The sequence below is a fragment of the Lynx canadensis genome, chromosome B1 (assembly GCF_007474595.2).
Source record: "Lynx canadensis isolate LIC74 chromosome B1, mLynCan4.pri.v2, whole genome shotgun sequence".
NCBI lineage: Eukaryota > Metazoa > Chordata > Mammalia > Carnivora > Felidae > Lynx > Lynx canadensis.
In genome coordinates this window covers 111,169,623-111,193,208 of record NC_044306.2, presented here as the reverse complement: position 1 = coordinate 111,193,208, position 23,586 = coordinate 111,169,623, and positions in this window count along the sequence as shown.

Sequence of the window (23,586 nt, the reverse complement as noted above, 5' to 3'; positions counted from 1 at the left end):
GGATGTCTTTTTTTTTATTAAAAATTTTTTTTAAATCTTTATTTATATTTGAGAGAGAGAGTGTGAGAGAGAGGGAGACACAGAATCTGAAACAAGCTCCAGGCCCTGAGCTGTTAGCACAGAGCCTGACATGGGGCTCGAGCTCATAAACCATGAAGTCATGACCTGGAGCCAAAGTCAGACGCTCAACCAACTGAGCCACCCAAGCGCCCCTAACTTGGATGTCATATTAAATCAATTGCTGTGAACAAAGATTTTATTTATAAGAATTTATGTATTGATACAGTATTTTGATAGATAATCCTCCTGTTGTCTGAAAGAGGCATCACACCATTTGCTGGAAGATATTTAATTGGTTCAATGATTAATAAAAGCAGAGTATGTAGTTCTCTTATTTGTTTACTGCTTTGCCTGTTCTTAGCCAATTAAGTTAAACCAATCCCATAACAAGTACTCCTGGAAATGCAATTTAAGTATAATTAAGCACACAAGGTCTAGTGTGCTTGTAGGGGAGTACAGTATCCAAGCCTGAATTTATACTTAGTGATTTTCAGGCAGCAGGTTTAATTTCTTTTTGTTCAATATGAGCTGGTGACTTCTTTCTTCCTTCCTTCCTTCCTTCCTTCCTTCCTTCCTTCCTTCCTTCCTTCCTTCCTTCCTTCCTTCCTTCCTTCCTTCCTTCCTTCCTTCCTTCCTTCCTTCCTTCCTTCCTTCCTTCCTTCCTTCCTTCCTTCCTTCCTTTCTTTCTTTCGACTTTTTTGAGCCAGGAAGGTGCTGAATGCGGAAGAAGCACTTTCTTGTTACCCCTAATTATTCTAGGTGGGAATCAATCTTAAGTGCTTCCATTAAAGAACAGACTTGCTGCCAAGAGCCTTATTTATCTGCCAATGTTAAGAATTTAGGCACAGATTTTGATTTCTTAATGACATAGGTCTTTTCAAGGAGGAGCCAGTGTTAGAAATTGGCTCTATAGGCAACAGTGAGAGTAATAAAATGAGTCTGGGCTATTGAGTCAAAAATAATTAGGTTTGAATCCTGGTCCTAGGAATTGTAAAGCAGTATGACTTTGGGAAATATTAACTGTTCTGAGCTTTAATTTGGCTATCTATGAAATGAGGATAACAATATGTTTGTTATGAGAATCAAATGAAATTGTGAATGTCAAGCATGAAGGGCAGTATCTGGTACACGTTGTATAAGTCTTAATTCCCTTCCTGCCTCCTTACAAACCCAATTCTACTTCCCTTGGATTCCTTTGCAGACTAAAGTGCAGAATACTTGAAGTGGGGATAGAGAGCATTGGGCTACTACAGCAGCCATTTTATTGGTGAATATTACCTTCCAATAAATGTAGGAGAGGGTTCAAGATTACCATTCCCCATTGTGTTCCAATCCTAACCCCAGTTCTAATTGCAAACAGCCCACATTCAATTAAATCCAATTCTCACAAGCCTCATCTGTGGATATTACTTAGAGACTTGACACAATGATAGTCCTGTGTTGCAAGGTGAGGTAATCCAGGATTGGCCTCAGTTGCTTACAGAGTCCCGGTGCTCCGGTAAAGTGGCTTTTCTACTTTTCTCTATGAAAGACGAACAAGAGCTACAGCTGTTAAAGTAAGATAGATGCCAAGATCCAGGGACAGGATCAGAAGGACAATTAGATTAATTTTTTAAAAATTATAGGAGGCACCTGGGTAGCTCAGTTGGTTGGGCACCCAACTCTTGATTTTGGCTCAGGCCACGATCTTGTGGTTCGTGAGTTTGAGCCCTGCATCAGGCTCTGCAGTGATGGTGCGGAGCCTGCTTGGGGTTCTATCTCTGTTCCTCCACCACTTGTGCTCTCTCTCTCTTTCTTTCTCAAAATAAATAAAAACTTAAAAAATTGTACATATTATGTATATATCATAAGCTTAATCATTTTAACCATTTTTTTAAATTATTTTTTTTAATTTTTATTTTAGAGAGAGGGAGAGAGCGGGGGAGAGGGGAAGAAGGAGACAGAGAGAGAGAGAGAGAGAGAGAGAGAGAGAGAGAGAGAGAGAGAGTGAATATAAAGCAGGTTCCACGCTCAGCATGAAGCCTGATGTGGGGCTCAATCCCACAACACTGGGATCATGACCTGAGCTGAAACCAAGAGTCAGCTGCTCAACTGATTGAACCACTCAGGTGCCCCTAACCATTTTAAAAAATGTTTATTTATCTGTTAGAGAGAGAGAGAGAGAGAGAGACAGAGAGAGACAGAGAGAATGCAAGTGGGGGAAGGGCAGAGAGAGAGGGAGACAGAATACCAAGCAGGCTCCGCCCTATCACTACAGAGCCCAATGCAGGGCTTGAACTCATGAACCATGAGATCATAACCTGAGCCAATATCAGATGCTTAATTGAGTGAGCCACCCAGGTGCCCCATCATTTTAGCCATTTTTAAGTGTACAGTTCAGTGACATTAAATCCATTCACATTGTCAGGCAACCATCCCCACCAGTTTTTACTATATCTACACCAAAACTCTGTACCCATTAAATAATAACTTCCCTGTCCCAGTCCCTGGAAACCACCATTTTATATTCTTTCACTCTATAAATTTAACTATACCTCATATAAATGGAATCGTATAGTATTTGTGCTTTTGTGATTGGCTTATTTTGCCTACTATAATGTCTTCAAAGTTCATCCATAGTACAGCATGTGTCTAAATGTCCTTCTTTTTTTATGGCTGGATAACATCCCATTGTATGTATATATCATATTTTATTTATTCATTCATTAGAGATGGTTGCTTCCATTTCTTGGCTATTGTGAGTACGTAGGTATGCAAATATCTATTGGAGTGAGTGTCTGCTTTCGTTTTTTTGTGGTATATATCAAGAAGTAGGATTGCTGGATCATATGTTCATTTTATAATTTTTAGAGGAATTGCCAAAACTGTTTTCCATAGTGGCTGTAGCATTTTACATTCCTACCAGCCATGCACAAGAGTTATAATTTCTCTACATTGTTGCCAATACTTGTTATTTTCTCTTTCTTTCTTTCTTTCTTTCTTTCTTTCTTTCTTTCTTTCTTTCTTTCTTTCTTTCTTCTTTCCTTCTTTCCTTCTTTATTTTGATAATGTTGTCCTAATAGGTGTAAAGTAGTAAATTACTCTTAAAAACATGAATTGTGGGGGCACCTGAGTGGCTCAGTCAGTTAAGCGACCGACTTGGGCTCAGGTCATGATCACGCGGTTCATGATTTGGAACCCTGCTTGGGACTCTGTGTGGACAGCTCAGAGACTGGAGTCTGCTTCGGATTCTGTGTCTCCCTCTCACACCCCTCCTCCGCTGGTGTTCTTTCTCTCTCTCTCTCTCTCTCTCTGTCTCTAAAAAAGAAACATTAAAAAATATTTAAAAACATGAATTGTGATATACAATAACCTGTCTCATTTCCTAGCCTGGGATCCAGGCACATTGTAGGTGTTTGTTGAATGAATGGGCAAGAATCCACATGTCATATATGAAATGAAATATCTGTAGAATATAATCCAGGAAGTAATACAATACAACATATTCATCCATCCATCCATTCAGTCAATGAACAGGAGTATGCACTATGTTAATTGTTAGGAGGTCAAATTTCAATAAAAATTGAAGCCAAGACAAATGAGGCTTCTTTACTCAATGAACCCACAGTCTGTTATCTCCTTAGGGAGGAAGGCTGAGTCACCAAGATATGACAGCTCAATTAGAGTATCAAAAAAAAAAACCCAAAAAACAAAACAAAAAAAAACCCACAAAAAACAAAACCGAACCCTTTTGGCATCAAAGTCCGTATTTTTCAAGCCTCATCGTGATCAGTAATGATACTCTATTCTAGTTTTGGTGACACATATGTTTTCTTATGCAAGTTAGTAAATAATACATATAATACACCCACATATATGGATTACATATATCTGTGTATACGGTTTAATTCATGATATTTAAGTCCATCTGAAATTCTGGGATTGAAATAAGCCCAAATGGCTCTAAGATAGCCATTGTATCTAGTGAATTAACTTTTCTTTTCATCTAGAATGGTACTAGCTATTTGCCATCTTAGGAGAATTGAAAAATAATCACTCAAATCATTTTCTGTATCTTGTGTTCAGATGAAGAACCCCTGTTGAGAAAGTCTGCCTCAGTGACTTTCCACTTCTCAGTGAAATAATAAAATTGATCTGAACCTGCAAAGCTTTTACTTTCTGTATAAATTGAGAAGGATAGGCGGACATTTATTTGCAACTGAATCATAGTCTTCCCATAGAGAAGAATGGGCTCCTTTTTTGGGGTGGGATTTGTCTTTTTTTTTTCCAAATTTTTATTTAGATTCTAGTTAATTAACATGTAGTATAATATTGGTCCCAAGAATAGAATTTAGTGATTCATCACTTACATATAACACCCAGTGCTCATCATAAAAAGTGCCCTCCTTAATGCCCCTCACTGATTTAACCCATTCCCCACCCACTTCCCCTCCAACAACCCTCATTTTGTTCTCTATCATCAAGAGTCTCTGGGATTTATTTGTCTTATGTCCAAGTCAAGAAAATGTTGTAAATAATCATACTGTCATTTGGTTTATTATACTCAACCTATGCACTGAACTTATTCTCTGAACATAAATGGACGGTACCTTGCTACTGAGACTCTGCATTACTTTTACTACCTATTTAATTCCATTTTATTTAACAATTATTTACTGAGATCCTACTATGTACTCAGTACTATGCTAGGTCCTGATAACAGAAGAGTGAACTGATCCTGTGGCCTAGTGGTGGAGAAAGACAAATGAATAGACAATTATAATTGCTAAGTATTAATTAAATAGCAGAGCGAGCACAGGATGCTGAGGTAGCACAGAAAAGCGACCCCAACTGAGACAAAGAGGATTAGAGAAGACTTCCTGGAGGACTGATAATTAAGATCTAGAATTTTTTTTAAGTTTGTTTATTTTTGAGAGAGAGAGAGAGAGAGAGAGAGAGAGAGAGAGAGAGAGAGAGAAAGCAGGGGAGGGGCAGAGAGAGAGGGAGACACAGAATCTGAAGCAGGCTGCTGGTTCTGAACTGTCAGCACAGAGCCCGACGCGGGGCTTGAACTCAACGAGCATTGAGATCATGACCTGAGCTGAAATCGGACACTTAACCGACTGAGCCACCCAGGTGTCCCAAGATCTATGATTGAATAGGAGTTAGCTGAACAAGGAAAAAAAAAATTCTTTCTCCGAAGAAACAGCATGGGTAAGCATGCATTCTTAAGAAAATAAAACAAGATAAGAGTGGTTTGAGACCACCTTGTGAGAGTGTGAGATGAAGCCAGAGAGACAAGCAGGAGCTCATTTATCTGGGATGTTATGAATCCTCTTCAGGACTCCATTCGGAGAGCATGGAGACTCACAGAGCTTGAAGAAAGGGTGCATCACAATGAAATGTATGTTCTGAAAAGATAGCTCCAGCTGCAGTGTGGAGAATGGGTAAGGGAAGGGCAGGTGCAAGTCAGGGAGACCATGAATTTTCTGTAGTAATCCAGGGATAGAGATAATTTTATAAATTTGGGCATTCTTTTCCAGGATTTGGGGACTTTTTGGATATGTGATGTGTAGGAAATGGGTGACTCCTGGTTCCTGGCTTGGCCACTAGGTGAGATGGAAAATGGAAGGTGTAGCCATCTCCTAAGGAAGATGATAAGTTCAGTTTTAGATAATTTGTATTTGAAGTGCCAGTGAGACAACGAAGAAGGCTGTTGTGAAGTTTTAGGGGAGAGATTAGGGAAAGTTATTGTCGATGTTTAATTTTTGCTCTTATTGCCCATCTTCTTTTAGGATGTCACTATGTGATTAATAATTAGTAATTAGACACGCAGTGTTTAATAATAATAAGACACTGGGTATCTAATTAATTAATTTTATATCTTATTTCCTGTGTAATTGGATCCAAAGAGTACAACAGGAAGGGATACATGACTTGCTGCTTGGGAGCATGATGAGCTGAGGTAGCATTGTTTTGATAATCATTTTCTGCCAACAGCTCAATGTTTACTCCTTCCTATTTATATAAATAATAAATAAATATTTAATTGCAAATGTATGTATATGTAGCTAAGTATGATCTGTTAAAAAATTTTCATGTTTGTTTATCTTGGGGGGGAGAGAGAGAGAGAGAGAGGGAGAAAGCAAGTGGGGGAGGGGCAGAGATGGAAAGAGAATCCCAAGCAGGCTCTGCATTGTCAGCTCGGAGCCTGACTCGGGGCTCAAACCCATGAACCTGTGAGATCATGACCTGAGATGAAACCAAGAGCTGGATGCTTAACTGACTGAGCTACACAGGTGCTCCAGACAAATATGAGGAGCGGGGAATTACTAATTTATATAATCTTAACATTGCTAGAATGTTTTTTTTTTTTTTGCACAAAGTATTTTATTTTATGAAAATAATAAAATTATTGAGGAAATAAATTGAGTAAAACTTATGAGGAGACTGTGTTGATAAAAAATAATTGAGGGGTTGGGAGAATTTTGAAGCACAATGTAGAAGAAACAGAAAGGAAAAAAATGACTGAAGGTAACATAGAAGGTTTGGTGATACTTCACAAGTTACATGGGGGAAGGTCTCCCTGCCTTCTTGCCTCCCTAAGTGGTATATTAGGAACCATGTATAAAGAATTTTTGTCATTCAGTTGCTGCTTCTTACTTATTCTCCTGTAACAAGCCTCCAACATTATACTTGTTAGGAGACTAATGCTCAACTGTTACTCACTGGTAGGCTGTGGTGGTTATTTATAGCTGGTATCTGTTCTGGTTTGTCTGGTTGCTGGTTGTTATTATTACTGCTTTAGTAATTTATATTCTCTGACAGCATTGATTTAGGGAGCCTTTCTTTTCTTTCTTTCTTTCTTCCTTTCTTCCTTTCTTTCTTGTCTTTCTCTCTTTCTTTCTTTCTTTCTTTCTTTCTTTCTTGTCTTTCTTTCTTTTTTTAAAAGACTATTTTATTGAAAAAAATGTGTATTTATTTTGAGAGAGAAAGAGGTGGGGGGAAGGGGCAGAGAGAAAGGGAGAAAGAGAATCCTAAGTAGTCTCTGCACTGTAAGCATGGAGCCCAACACAGGGCTCGATCCCACAAAACACGAGGCTGTGACCTGAGCCAAAATCAAGAGTTGGATGCCCAAATGACTGAGCCACCGAGGCACCCTCCTCTTTTTTATTTTTAAACTTTTATTTATTAGTTTAGTTTAGTTTAGTTTTTTTTTTTTTTGTTTTGTTTTGTTTTGTTTTGTTTTAGTAAGCTCTGCATCCATTGTGGAGCTTGAACTTAATGACCCTGAGATCAAGAGTTGCATGCTCTACTGACTGAGCCAGGTACCCCTGATTTAGGAAGCCTTTCTTGACATCTTCCTCTTCTTCCACTTTTCAAGTTTAACTGTCAGCTCCTTCTCTGCTACTCCAGTATTCCTGGATACATATCTATAATGGCACCTGTACTAGGCTGAATTTGGCTCCCAAAGATATCAGGTCCTAATTCCTGAAATATCTAAATGTTACCTTATTTGGAAAAAGGGTCTTTGCAGATATGCTTAAATTAAAGATCTGGAGATGGGACAATTATTTTGGATTATCCAGGTGGGCCCTAAATGCCATCACAAGTGTCCTCATAAGAGATAGGCACAGAGAGATTTGACACAAGCACAGAAGAGAAGGGAAAACAAAGGTGGAACAGAGATTTCAAGATGTTTGCCTTGACCATTGGAGTGATGTGGCCATAAGCCAAGGAATGCCAGCAGCCATCAGAAGCTAAAAGACACAAGGGCCTGGTTTTCCCCTAGAGTCTTGATTTCAGCCTAGTGAAACTGATTTTAGGCTTCTCAACTCCAGAAATGTGAGAGAATGAATATTCTAAGTATGCATGGAATGTACTTATACATATTATTTGTTGTTTATCTGAAATTCAAATTTAACTGGGTGGATCTCCTATATTTTATTTGGTAACCCTAGACAGAGATCACGTCTTAATAATCTCTGTGTTGTTTAGCAGTATTTGGTAAAATGGATATTTGGTATAAATGATGTGATAACTTTGCAAATTTTGCAAATAGTTAAAAAGTGTTTTTACTATTGAGACTTCCAAATATATTCAAAAGCAGAGGGAATAGTGTGGCAAAGCCCCATGTATCTATTACCTAGGTTCCACGGTCATCAATACATGTCTGATCTTAACAGTTAAAAAAATACTTTGGGGGCACCTGGATGGCTCAGTTCGTTGACTGTCTGATTATTTTTGCTTGTTTTTTTAAAATTTTTAAAAATATTTACTTATTCTTTGAGTGAGAGAGAGGCAAAGCCTGAGTGGGGGAGGAACAGAGAGAGAGGGAGACACAGAATCCAAAGCAGGATCCAGGCTCTGAGCTGTCAGCACAGAGCCTGATGCAGGGCTTTAACTCATGAACCTCTGAATAATATTGAATTGTGTGTTTATTCATTCATTTATAGACAGACGGTTAGGTTATTTCCATATCTTGGCTACGGTGAATAATGCTACGTGACCATGGGAGTGCAGATATCTCTTTGAGGCACTGATTTCATTTTCTTTAGATACCCAGAGGTGATATTGCAGGATCATATGATTGTTCTATTTTTAGTTTTTTGAGGAACCCCCATACTGTTTTCTATAATGGATGGACCAGTTTACACTCCTACCAACAGTGTACAAGAATTTCCTTTTCTCTACATCCTTGCCAATACTTGCTATCTCTTAAAAAATATTTTTAATGTTTATTTAGTTTCAAGAGAAAGGAAGAGTGAGAGAGGGAGCAGGGGAGGGGCAGAGAGAGAGAGGGAGACATAGAATCTGAACTCTGAGCACCAAGCTGTCAGCACAGAACCCAACGTGGGGCTCGAACTCACGAACCATGAGAGCATGACCTGAGCTGAAGTCAGACACTTAACTGCCCAGGTGCCCCCCAAAAAGGTGAGTTTATTAAAGCAGGGGGGGGGGAGAGAGAGAGAGAGAGAGAGAGAGAGAGAGAGAGAGAGAGAGAGAGAGAGAGAGAGAATCTTAAACAGGCTCTATGTCCAGCATGGAGCTTGATGCAGGACTCAATCCCATGACCTGAGATCATGACCTGAACCGAAACCAAGAGTCAGATACTTAACTGACTGAGCCACCCAGGCACTGCTGTGTAGTGTGAACATTTTAACAATATTGATTCTTACAGTTCATGAGTATGGAACATCTTTCCATTTAATTGTGTCCTTTTCAATTTCTGCCATCAGAGTATCGTAGTTTTCAGTGTACAGGTGTTTTACTTCCTTGGTTAAATTTATTCCCAGGTATTTTTTTGATGCAATTGTAAGTGGGGTGGTTTTCTATCAGCAGTTGCAAAAATTTAGGGCTCCAGACAAGTAGACAAGCTCCTTTCTAGAAGATACCAGCCAGCTGTACTGAGGCAGATGGATGACGCGTAGATGGCCTTCCTTGGCTTACATTGCTGTCGTTCCCTGAGAGCACTTTGGTAGCCTCTAGATGGTGCCCAACCTGAAGGCTGCCCCTGGGGCCTACGCTCCAGGACTAGCATGCAGGCCTCTTTCACAGAAAGGCTAGGGGTGTGTTTTAGCATGCTGTCCGTGCAGTGCCCTGGAGGTGGTAGCCTGCCAAGAACTGTTTTTCTAATTGTCAGTCTCATGGGACTCAGGAATGCAGCTCCCTCCCCCTCCTCCACTGGCCACTAGAGCCAGGCAATCAAGAGGTCACCCCTCTGGAGCAGCCGACAAAACCAGGCACCAGTCGTAAAAATGGTCAGCAGACACATATCACAGCTCCCCTCCAAGAGGCGCTGGTTCTCTAGAGCACGGCAGAAGGAGAGTGTGAGGATAATGACTGTGCTCTGAAGTCCCAGGAGAGGTTTACGGTCAGCCTTTAGATGTGTGTTTAATTAGAAGCCTGTCTCTCAGGCTGCAGCTCTGAGGAGAAGCTAATAGGTCTCTTTCGCAGAAACATCGAGCACCTGGGTCTGTTGTCTTTTGCTGAACCCTGGGGGTGGTAGCTGTTTGAGTCCTTTCTCCATTGGTTGTAGGTCTGTGGGACCTGCGAATATAACCCTTGCTGGTCACTGGGACCGGGCGATGTAGAGGAGTCCTCTAAAAGGAACACCAATAATCATGAAACCACAAAGGTATACGATCTATTCTGGAAGACACTAGTGAGGTGGAGTGAGGCAGAGGGAGCGTTGCAAAGACTGTCTTCATCAGCCTCTGTACCGTAAGCTGCTATGAATGTGCGGAACAAGAAGCCTGCCCCTCAGGTAAAAACTCTTGGACAAGAGATAGGCCTTTTTCACAGAAAGTCCAGGGGTATGTTTCGGTCTGCTGCCTGTGCAGTGCCTTAGGGGTGGTAGTCTGTCAAGAAATGTCTTGGGTGGCTCAGTAGGTTAAGCGTTTGACTTTAGCTCAGGTCATGATCTCATGGTTTGTGAGTTCAAGCCCCACATCAGGCTCTGTGCTGACAGCTGGGAGCCTGAGCCTACTTTGGATTCTGTATATCCTTCTCTCTCTGCCCTGCCCCTGTTCGTTCACACACACTCAAAAATAAATAAATATAAAAAAACAAAAAGAAATGTCTCTTAGATTGTGACAGTCCCATGGGACCCAAGAATGTAAGTCTTTCTGGCTTCTGGAGCCAGATCCTCAAGGGGGCATTCCCTGGGTGGCAGCAGCAAAAACTGGGTCACCAGATGTAGAAACTGGAGCACCATACATGTGTAGAAGCTACCCTCTGGGAGATACCGGTGCTCTGGAGTACAAGGGAGGGAGTATGCAAAGATGACACTGGCTGGATTGAAGCAGAGGAAGAATGGCAAAGATGGCACCCACCAATAAAAGGAAAAAGAAAAAGAAAGGAAATAAAAAGAAAAAGAGAAAAAGGAATAGGGGAAATAAAAAGAAAAAGGAAAGTGGGTGGAGAAAAAGGCCCTTTCTGGTGTTAGCAAGGCAAAGGGTGAGTGTCCAAGATGGTGCCTGCTGACTAGAGCATAAAGATGGTACCCGTGGGAAAGGGAGAAAAAAAAAAAAAAGGATGGTGCCTACTGGTTTTAAAAGTGCAGTGTAAGAGCAGTAACAGCCTGCTACCCCCAGAGAATATCTTAGCTGGCCCCTGTCCCTCAGACCAATACTTTAAAATTAGGAAATGAGTTTCTTTCACATAAAGTCTGGGCATTTTTCAAAGGGCTGTTTCTTGGCCCTGGAGTGGGTGAGTCTGCACACAGTCCCTTTAAGAGTATGCCTCAGTTTGGCACAGACAGACCCAGGATCTTGTGGGCATAAGTCCCATTGACCTTCAAAGCCAAGTGTTTTGGGGGCTCATCTCTCAGGTGCTGGTCTTAAAAGTTGGGGTGTCTAATGTAGGGGAAAAACCCTTCATTCTTTAGATAGAAGCTCCTGGTTTGAGTTCCCTCCTGACTGTGGGTTGTCTAACCAGGAGGTAGGGTTTATAGCACTATTGCGTCTTAGACTTTCTTCCTTGTTGTGCTTTCCCTCTCATTTGCCTGATGTGAAGGCACTGTTTACCAGTTTTTTAGTCCTTTTTTTTCCCCCAGAGAAAATTGTTCCATATATAGCTGTAGATTTGGTGAGTCTGCAAGAGGGGGTGAGTTCAGTATCTTCCTATCTTGCCATCTTGAACCAGAACCTCATTATAATTTCTTGTTGAAGAGACTGGGTCAATTTTCTGGTAGAATTCTACCTTCTGGATTTATATGATTGTTTACTTACATTGAAATTCTGGTTTACTTTCCATTGTATTTCCTGTAAACTGGACTTTTTTTTTAAAGTTTATTTATTTTGAGAGGGAGCAAGAGAGTGAGCAGGGGAGAGGCAGAGAGAGAGAGAGAGAGAGAGAGAGAGAGAGACAGAGAGAGAGAATCCCAAGCAGACTCTACACTGTCAGCACAGAGCCAGATGTAGGGCTCAAACTCACAAACCATTAGATCACAACCTAAGTGGGAGTTAGACACTTAACCGACTGAGCTACCCAGGCACCCCATGGACATTTCTATCTAAAGTTGTGACTACAGTCAGGTGTCAGGTAAAACATTCTTGTTAAGACTATTTCATGAGTGATGCTGTGAACGTTATATTGTGTCATATCAGGAGTTGCATACTACCTACTTGTCTTTATGTTAACCTCCGTCATTAGATTCATTGTTACTGTGAAAAATGCCACATCACTCCATTGGGAAGTTATGAGTTTTCCCCTTGAGACAAGTAAATATTCTGTGTGGAGACAACCTGGCAGCAGATTGTTATCCAGTCTTTGTCAACCTTATATTCAATTTTTTTTTTTAAGTAATGTCTAGGCCCAATCTGGGGCCTCAACTCATGGCCTCAAGATAGAGTCACATGTTCTACTGACTGAATCAGCCAGGCGCCCCATACACAACGCTTTTAGCACCCGTTGCTGACTCCTCCCTGAACCAGTTATTCCATTACAGATTGCAAAATGGTGATTTTTCCAATTCTGTCAATCCTTTTTCATTCATTAAGATTCTTCTATCAAGAAGAGCTTCTTCTCATCAACTGAAGCCAACTGTTCCTCTGATATAGAGTTTCATGTGGTAAAGAAATAGTACTTAAAATCTCTCTCTACAAATTTTCAAGTCAGAGAGCTGGTATGATGAATTGAACTTCTTCTCAATTAGTGGCAAATGTGTTCTTTTTTCTTTTTGTGTTAAAGTATCATTAGGATTTTTATATATTCAAGTGGATTAATCATTATTTATTATTCTTTAGTATTATGAATCTGTCACAGATTGTATTCACCTAAGAATGCTATACCAATATATTTGGTCCTACATGTTCTTCTTCTTCTTCTTCTTTTTTTAAATGTTTATTTAATTTATTTATTCTTCTTTAATTTTTTTTAACATTTATTTATTTTTGAGAGACAGAAACAGAGCATGAGCGGGGGAGGGGCAGAGAGAGAGGGAGACACAGAATCCAAAGCAGGTTCCAGGCTCCGTGCTGACAGCTCAGAGTCCCAACGTGGGGCTCAAACTCATGAATTGTGAGATCATGACCTGAGCTGAAGTCGGACGCTTAACCAACTGAGCCACCCAGGAGCCCCTATTTTATTTATTTTTGAGAAAGAGTGAGCACGTGCAGGGGAGTGGCAGAGAGGGAGAGAGGGAGAGAGAGAATCCCAAGTAGGCTCCGTGCTGTCAGTGCAGAGCCCCATGCAGGGCTCAAACTCACAAAGCACGAAATCATGACCTGAGCTGAAACCAAGAGTCAGATGCTGAACCAACTGAGCCACCCAGGCGCCCCCCACATGTTCTTCTTATAAAGTGATATTGACATTTCTCCATTGCTTCTCCCAGCCCCCTCTAGGGATATGTGCTTTCAGTGAAATCCAACCACCCTGAAGCCCCCACACCAAAGAAGAGAAAGCATATGGAGAGACAACATAGAGATATAGGAGATGACTAGAGAGTCCTGATTGTTTCATCCCTTAGTTGTTCCAGGCCAGGCAACAAACATGTGAATGGACGGGTGAGCCTTCAGATTTCAGCCTTTAGCTTTTGAGATGATCAGTTGATGTAGGTGGAGTAGACACCAGTTGACCCACTGAATATTTGAGAGAACATGTATATTGTTTTAAGTAAAGTTTGGTGTGGCTTTTTGTGTAGCCACAGTAGCTAGATGAAGTTGGCCTGTAGGAGCCTCCCCAAATTGATTCCTACATTTTTTTGACATGATGTTTATGCTCTTCTATAGTTTCTTTACTTCTGGTATAAAATAATGTCTTAAGCTCATGTTACACATGTTCTGCCTCAGATCTGAAATCAGCCTTTTCTCCAAAGAGTCTTGGTTCTTTTTAGTGGGAAAAGGTATTGAGGGTTCAAAATGTGAGCATTAAGAGAGTTTTCAAAGGAGCAAATTTCAATAGAAAAATTACAAATTTGATGATAATAAAACATTTCAACATGTTTCCTGAAAACAGAATTGAAAGACAAACTATGACGGTCAACAGAATGGACAAGAAAAGTAATAAAATTCTAACAAAAGTAAAAACAACATGTATAGTGTTGCCTCACTGGCTCAGTTGGTAGAGCATGTGACTCTTGATCTCAGGCTTATGAGTTCACGCCTCATGTTAGGTTTAGAGATTACTTAAAAACAAAAGCAAAAACAAACAAAAAACATGAATAAGCCATTCTCAAAAGGTGGAATACCTATGGATAGTAAATACTGAATCATGTTCGACTTCCCTTTACTAAAAAAATTGAATATATACTATTTTTTCTTGATCAAATTAGATTTTCCTTAGAAGAAATAAGCTTCAACATGAATGTAGTAAAAATGTAGAAAAAATGTGATCTTGTACACATTGGTAGAAATGACACTTGATATTTGGCTTTCTGCTAAGTAATTGGGTAATATGAATTATGCTACAATATTAAAAAGTTGCAATCATTCTTACTAGTTAGGATAGAGCCTATGATACCAAATGAGGTCTCTTGAAATTAAAAAAAAAAAAGATTCTCTCCTACAACAGGTTGAGAGTGAGTAGTCCAGGTTGGAAGGGCAGCTCTGCTTTCTGTGGTCATTTAGGTACCTGGTTCTCTTCATTCCCTTGCTCTGTCGTTTCCTAAGTGTTAAAGCTGTGTGGTTCAAACTAGGTCACAGGCAAGTCCGGGTTCCAGGTTGTATGAAGAGGAGAGAAAGAAGTCCAGGACAGGCACTATTCTCTTAAGGAAGAGAGGCAGAATTCTGCTAACAAGGCCCCACTTAGCTGGAAAGGAGCTGGGAGCTGCAGTGTTTAAACAGGAACTGTTTATCTAGCTTGAACCCTGTCACTTCGGAACAGACCACATCCTTTGATTCAATAATTTCCATTTCTGCTAATCTATTTTAATGAAATAAATCAATTACAGAAAATGTGTTAACTGCTTAACAATTACTCCGCCAAGGAGAATAATGTTCAGTTACGTACTCGAGAGGAAAATCACTTGAGAAACATCTTACACATATTATTGGAGCATTTTAGAGGCCATAGCAAGGAATTAAACGAGGTGGAAACCAGTGGAGGGTTTTGAGTAAACGAGTGATTCAGTTTAAGAATATTTTGCTTGCTGTTTGGAGGACAGAGTGGAAGCAGTTGCCAGAATCTAGGAGACACATGACAATGGTAGTTTGAACTAGGGTTTTAGCAGTGTTAGTGATAGTCAATCGAATATTAAACTTTTATTAGCTGTGTAGATTTTGGAAGGAGCATTTTGTCCGTGAGGCCAAATTTCACACTTTAGTTTGCCCACATAATTAGAGATAGTGGCAAAAGATCACTAGGTACAGACACATATCTAGAGTGTTATTTTAAAATGTTCAAAATTAATTATGTTTATAAAGTTAAAGGTAAGAAAAATGCCAAGGAACTCTAAACAGAAAGATATTTCTCAAGCAAAAAAGTATCACTTTCATTTGTTTATATCTTAGTTTATTAATATGCTCTTTCCCACAGAATAATAACAAAATAATGATAAACAAGGTTTTAATTATTTTGTCTTTGTTCCTTACATTTAAAGTGGATTTCAATATTTTTGTATGTATTTACTAAAGCTACAACATCAATATTTAAACAGTATCTACATATCCTCTTTGTTATGGGGATAATTGAATAATCTATTAAGCTATATGATTATTAATATAATAACCTATTTGTCACTATATATATACACACACATGTACACATATGTGTGTGTGTGTGTGTATATATATATATATATATATATATATATATAATTAAATCTCCTGCTTCTTTTGTATCAAGTTTTTGATATTTTCTCCTGAGAAGGTGACCAGGTTGCTTGTGACTATGGAATTCAATATGTGATTCCATGAGGCAGCTAATTTCCATTTGATTTCTATTGGGAATAAGCCATATAAACAATAAAACTGTTTGAGTCAATTAATTTATTCTCACTACTTGTTGAACACCTATGATGTTTAACACCTATTTACACTGTGTCACTGTAAATAATACCAAGGTGCATGTAGAGACCTCCTGTTTCTACATAAATATCTGAAATACAGTTGATAAACCAAATTCACAGGAAGTAATACAGTTAAATTAGACAAAGAAAGTGAATTCTCCTCTTGACCAGGGAAGAAGTATGCTTCTGGTTACTGCTGCCTTACTTGGCTATGATTTTGCTTCATAAAAGCTTAATAATTGTTGTTATTTTTACCTTAAATGTTACATTTATTGCCATTTATTATAATGAAACCGAGATGAAACATAGTTTTATTACTAGCCTTCAGATTCAGTATTAGACACAAAACATGTTATAAGGAGCCTTGAGAGAGCCATTATTTCTTTGACTTATCACAGAAATAGAATTAGAAACCCTGTGCCAAATAAAAAGAAATCTTATTTGAAGATTCAAATACCCTGCCCCTAAATCTACTAAGCCCCTTTGTAGTAGGTGCTTAGTAGGTGATCAATAAATGGTTATTGAATGAATGAATGCAAGCATGAATCGATGATTCTGAATTTCTACTTACCTAAGTCTGTAAGTCTATTTCTGTTGGACTGAATGTGAGGAATTATTGCACATGGCACTGAATCTAGTGGTTACCTCCCTGAGAAATTCCATGAAAGAAAACCAGTAGTGACTAGCTTAAATAAAATTCACACACAACCCACCAATATTTTAGGACATGTACACGTATATATCTACTGAAAGGTGGGGGGGGGGAGGTGGTAGTGATTTGCAGATGAAATTACTCCCATGGTTCTTGGCATCTTGGTGGTAGCTCATTTTTCACCTTCTCTGAACTAGGTGTGGAACTTCAGTTAATTCCCATATATCTGCTAAGTTCTGGCTGCAAACACATCCCAGTGCTTTTCTTGCTTATTTCTTCCTTGTGTTAGAAACAGAAGGAATCAGGCAAAAAAAAAATTTTTTTGTGAGAAAACAATTCCTTACTCTGTACCACCTGCTTAAATGTAAGCCAAAGGCACCCAAATGATGCAGCCCACGAGTGTAGAAGAGGCTGGCGGACGGCTGTCACGTCTGGCTGATCTGATGTCAGAGCGGATCATGTGGTGCTCCGTGGGCCGCTGGGACTGGCCCGCCGAAAGCACATGGATTACCGTCTGAGGCTGTAATGGGAAAGTCGGCTCCGGGGCTGCTGTCTCATAGACACCAGCCTGCAGGGAAGCTGGGGGCTCTCCGGTTTGCCCTGCTCCGGGGCCCCTCCTGCTGTGTGACTCACAGTTACATTGCACAGAGAAGCTCCTGCTCCCAGTAAGTACTTAAAGAAGGTTTTTATTCAGAGCATTCTGGAAGCGGGGAGGAAGTGTTGGTGTTGATGGGGGTTACTGGAAGCCCTTTGTAGAACACTCTCCCAGGATCTGGGCTGGGCAGAGCGCCTTTCCATGCCATCCTGGAGTTGATAGGCAGCGCTGATGTGCAAATGTCCCCCAGCCCTGATTTCGGTTTGTTCTCCACGGTGATGTGTTTTTCTGAATTGCATTTTCTATTTTTGTAATTGTGGGGTAGATTTGTTAGATGTGGTTCGATTGAATTGATTTCAGATTCTCACACCCCTGAGTGGTCCTGGTGTTCTCTGTATGGTAAACAGGGAGAGGGGAAAGAGGGTGGTGTCTCTCTTGGTCAGAAGCACTGTTTATGTTAAGATACTGGCTGTGTCTGTGCCAGAGAAATATTTAGTGGTTGCCCCCTCTTTTTTGGCTTTGGGTAAGTAGGTGATGGGAAAGAAAGCAGGGTGAACCAGCAGTGAGGAGCATGTAGATTTGAGGAATTACTGGTAAACTGAAATGCTGTCAGTATATTGCTTTTTAATGGTCAATTTTATATGAGGTAGTGTCAGCTGGCAGCACAGGTGCCAGTAATGGAAGAATGATGGAGTTCTCTCTCCCTTTTCCCAGCAAGCAAATTGTTTTTACTGCTTGCAAAGCCCCGTTAAAGAGTGGTGAGAAGTGCAAGCAGGGCAGATTTCTAAGCACTGTTTTTTGTTGTTTTGCTGGTAACAAGCATCACATTCCCACACTCCTGGATCAGGAGAGATCCTTACCTCTGTAATGTTTAGGTGTGGCCTTTTTGGAGAGCAAGGGAATACACTCAGTAACATCTTATTGTTCCTTCTGGGCATGTAATACTGAATTTGTTTTAGAGACTGAAAATAAGTCTCTTGCAAGGGGCTACAAAAGGAAACTTAGGGGAAGAGATTGTTTATTTGCCTGGGCGCTTTTCTATGAACACTTGACAGAGTTTTAGGTCAAGGTGTGGGATGTCCACTTGAAAGACATAAACAAATAATTATTTAGGCTATATCTTTAAGCATTGGGAAATATTTATTCTTTTTGTTTGTTTGGGTTTTAGGAATAACCCTAGTCTTTTCTTTGAGTCTCTGCATTAACTGTAGGCATTGGGGTCAAAGCCTGATTCTAGAAACATTTAGGTATCGAAGAAACTTTTGGGTGGGAAAGACAGTGGGATGGGAGCAAAGCAAGTGTGCTTAGATGCGATCCATTCTTTTTTGTAGGCTTTTGCAATAGATGATTTAAGTCACAGAACATCAAACAACAGACGAGAGCTTGCCCCACCCATAGTGTTGTGAACATGGATTATTCATTCACTTGCCATTTTATTCCAATGAACTGCATAAGCACTAAGTGCAGAGAGGGTTCTAATTCATCGTTTGAGCCCCGTGGAAGCAGAGTACAAGCCAAATAAAATGAAGCTGTAGAAAAATGAAGCATCTCTCTTTCCTGCCCCACCCCATCTTGTTCTCCCTCCATATTGTTGAGTGAAGCTAGATTTATTCTGGAAAGGGTCCTTATTACTGCTTGTAATTTCGTTAGCCATTTCAGAAGAGGGGACAAAGGGCATAGGATATGCAGCTGGTACTTGCTGGAGGAGAGTAGGTGAGCATAGTGTGAGAAATGTTTTCAGAGGTACTCTTACTGACCCAGCCCTAGACCACACCCCCTTTTTTGGCTACCTGCCAAATACTGTATCTCTGTCTAGGGAAGCCCGATGAACTGATGCCCATGCTTTGGCCCATCGATTCTTTGGTGATAAAACTGAGGAGCCCTCATCTCTGCAAGGACACACCAACCTGCTTCTCAGGGTAGAGATGCCAGTTTATGGGTGTTTTAGAATTTCTTTTCTTCAAAAATTAATATACTCTTATGAAAAGAAATGGAAGAAAATGACTCATTTCCCCATCTCACTCACAAAAGCTTTGCTTAATGCTTCTGTTTCCTTGTCTTCATTGTCATTTTTGGCAGACTGTGATTAATGCACAGGGGCTATCTACACCCCAGATTTCTACTTTTCAGGGAAGGCATGTGCAGTTAGGGACTTAGAAGTAGAACAGACCCTCAGGACTGACAGTCCATCTGCTTATTTTACAGAGGGCGAAGTGGCCCGAGTCATACATGTGATGAGTGACAGAATCAGGACCAGAACCCCACTCTCCTGACTCAGTGTACCTTTCACAATCACCTAACTTAAGGAGAAAGCATTTTTCTATAATTTTTTTTTCCAATTTTAGGTGATTTTTCATTTTATTTAGCTGTGGTACTACTAGTAAAATCACTACAATTTTGCATTTCTTTCCTAAGAATATCTTGGAATATGTTGGAATGTCCTTTGAAAGAAAATTAAGTTTTATTTTGTTAGGGGAGTAGCATGTTCTTTGTGGGTCATGTGATGAGATCTCAAATACCTGATTATTGGTTTTCCAATCTTGCCTTACTGGGAATGTGGACCATCTTAATTAGTAAAGTGATCATTATTCAATCATTGTTCAATTATGGCAAACAAATACCACAGTAGCATTGAGAAGCTTCTTCCAATTTGGGTAGTTTTCTTTTTCTTTTATTTTTTTCTTTTTATTTTTTTATAAGATTTTATTTTTAAGTAATCTCTACATCCAACCTGGGGCTTGAACTTACAACCCTGAGATTAAGAGTGGCATACTCTACCTACTGAGCCAACCAGGTACCCCTGGGTCATTTTCTGAGTCATATTAATATTCTTTCTTTACATAGGCCCTATTCATGGGGACATATTTAAACCATTTAAGAGATATTTAGGGCTGCCAAGGTGGCTCAGTTGGTTAAGCATCCGACTCTTGATTTCAGCTCAGGTCATGATCTCATGGTTTGTGAGATTGAGCCCCGCATCAGGCTTCATGCTGGCAACACAGAGTCTGCTTGGGATTCTGTCTCTTCCTCTTTCTCTGCCCCGCCCCAGCTCACTCTCTCTCTCTCTCTCTGAAAATAGATAAATAAACTTAAAAGAAAAAAACTTAAGAAGAGATGTTTAAAATAAATTTTCAGCTTAACTTACTCTCTTTAGATTGCTGCTAGACATAAAAGAGATTAAAAAAATACTTATTGATTCAATGATAGAATATACAGGGCATTACAATGCCTGCTGATGAGTGTATTGAGATTTAAAAGGTAACACAATGTTATGCTTTCCTATAATGGAATTAGAATATCCATCTGTTAATTATTCAGTCTAATTTTGGTCAGGGTGAGATTCACATATTTGTTTGAAATCAAAATAAATAAGAATAAATGTCACATGTAATTCATGCTATTTGTAAAAGCAAGAAACATAATTAGATTGGGTGTTGTTTAATTACATTTTTTAGAAACCTTGCCTATAATACAGAGGATCTCTGATTATATCCTTAATGTGTAATAATCAGTTTCTACTGGTCTAGTGAGGGCATCTTTTCAATCTAGACATTATACTATAGTGATATATTGGAAGAAATTAGTTCTGGTGGCTTTGAGTGGTTTCAACAAGAATAATTGGAACACTGTTCCAAAGAGCCTGCACTCTCTAGCTCCGAAACAAATGGCTGCATGTGTGACATTTCTAAATGGTGACATCTTCAAGGAGCCCTCTAGCTGATTTCTTATTTTAAGTTTCAGGTTATGGTGGGCAAAAAGAAAACAGAAAAGAGAAATTGTTAATATTTCTAATATGGAGAGACAAGGGCTTCAATGAAAGGTATTACTTATTTAAAAAAGATATAACTAAGAGGAAATGCAAAAACAATGGCCAGAGGAGCCTCAATACAGTGAATGGCTGCTGTCCGTGTTGTAAATTTCACTCTTTAAGGCCTTGGATGCCTTTAACTGGTTCCATTTAGGCAGAAAGCACAAGCGAATATCTCTTGTTGTAAACAAAGCAACAGATTTAAGTTAATGCTAATGTGTTCACGGCCAGAGCCAAAAGCTTTTCAGGGTTATTATAACACACTGGGCTCTTAGCCCATCCATCTAAGTGTCTAAAGTAGACTAAAGTTATGGATCAGCCCATTGTATACACCATCCCACATGAGAGCCAGATGCTACTGTTTACTGTGCTAGTAACTTTGCCAGCTTCAATGTGAAATCTGAGATTACTGTTTGGGGTCAATGGAAGTTATAGATTGATTTCTTTGATCATGAATTTAAGCTCCTACACTCCAGTCTGTTTTGATTAATGCTGATTTTTTAGAACAATCTCTTAAAGTTAATTTACACCCAACTGTCTAAATTGTTTAGATGGAGGGCTTCCTCATGAAAACTGTGTTTATTTATTACCTTTTGGGTCTTTGGGTTTGATGTAGGTCTTCAGCATATTTTTTGTCCTTTGTCTTGAGCATGGAAAAGAAGTTACGAAGATCTATTGCACAGCACTACACTTGAAAAGAGCACTACAACACAACTTTTGAGGAGATTTGGTAGAAAAATAGTTCTATATTTCCTAAATATAATGATTTAGGAAAAGATTATCTGCTGCCATCAGTCAAAAAGAAAATTCAATCATTCAAGACCCAGTACTGGGTTTTGATGACATTGTTAAATCTTTATTCCTTAATCTTAATCTTAATTTGATTTGTACCTTATGTGTCAGATTAAACTGGGTTTTGAGGAAGTATCATAAGTAATAACAATAACAATGACAATAGCAGCTGCCATATGCTGAGCACTTCCCATTTGCCAGACCATTTCCTAACTTTCATTTATTTATGGACATTTCACAGATGGTAAGGTGAACTTGCACTAAAGCACTCGACTTGTCAGCTCAGATTCCAACCAGGTCTTTCTAAGTCTAAGGCTCTCTTTTAACTGATGCTATTGTTTCAAGTATAGATTTCTGTAGAGTTGTGTACACAAACATGAAGATTGTGGTAAGACCTATTTGTTTATATATATAATACAGATGTGGGGAGGGGAGTGTTGACTTATAGGTGAGGAGAGAATGCCTTTATTTTGGATAAGATTCCATTATGTTAATAAATTGTGATGTGATATGATTAAAAGATATGGGAAATGTTTAGGAGTAATAGTTACCTGCTTATTAGTTCTACCAGGAGTATTTAGAAGACAGTCCCCATTACAAGGTCCTAATAGATACCATAATTTGACAAAATTTTGTTTTATTTTTTTAAATGGAATAAACATATTCTTTTATTTATTTATTTATTTATTTATTTATTTATTTATTTATTTATAATTTATCATCAAATTAGTTTCCATACAAAATTTTGTTTTATAAGACCTTATTCTTAAAAGCATAGTTCTTTCAGCTTTATCCAAAACATGGTAGCTTTATAACCAATTTAACTCACAGCGAAATGATTTATGGACTCTGTAAAGGTAATGCCCTAATAAAAATATATCACAAGGAAACAACAGATGTTCGTGAGGATGTGGAGAAAGGGGAACCCTCTTGCACTGTTGGTGGGAATGCAAACTGGTGAGGCCTGGAAAACAGCATGGAGGTTCCTCAAAAAATTAAAAATAGAATTACCCTACAACCCAGCAATGTCACTACTAGAAATTTATCCAAAGGATACGGGAGTGCTGATTCATAGGGGCACATGTACCCCAATGTTTATAGCAGTGCTATTGACAATAGCCAAATTATGGAAAGAGCCCACATGTCCATCAACTGATGAATGGATAAAGAAGATGTAGTATATATATGTACAATGGAATACTACTCGGCAATGAGAAAGAATGAAATATTGCCATTTGCAACAGTGTGGATGGAACTGGAGGGTATTATGCTAAGTGAAATAAGTCAGTCAGAGAAATACAGATATCATACGTTTTCACTCATGTGGAACTTGAGAAACTTAACAGAAGACCATGGGGGAAGGGAAGGGTAAAAAACAGAGAGGGAGGCAAACCATAAGATAGTTTTAAATACAGAGAACAAACTGAGGGTTGATGGGGAGGTGAGGCAGGGAGGAAAATGGGTGATGGGCATTGAGGAGGGCACTTGTTGGGATGAACACTGGGTGTTGGATGTAAGCGATGAATCATGGGAATCTACTCCTTAAGCCAAGAGCACACTGTGCACTGTGCATTAGCTAACTTGACAATAAATTATATTAAAAAATTTTTTAAAAATATATATCACAGAACAATATTACTGGAAGTCTGAAAAAGCATGTTATCATATTTATTACATTTTCTTCCTTTTGCCAATCAGTTCACATTTCCTAACTTGAGTAGTGAATTGCCCACTTACCTTAGGCTTCTTTA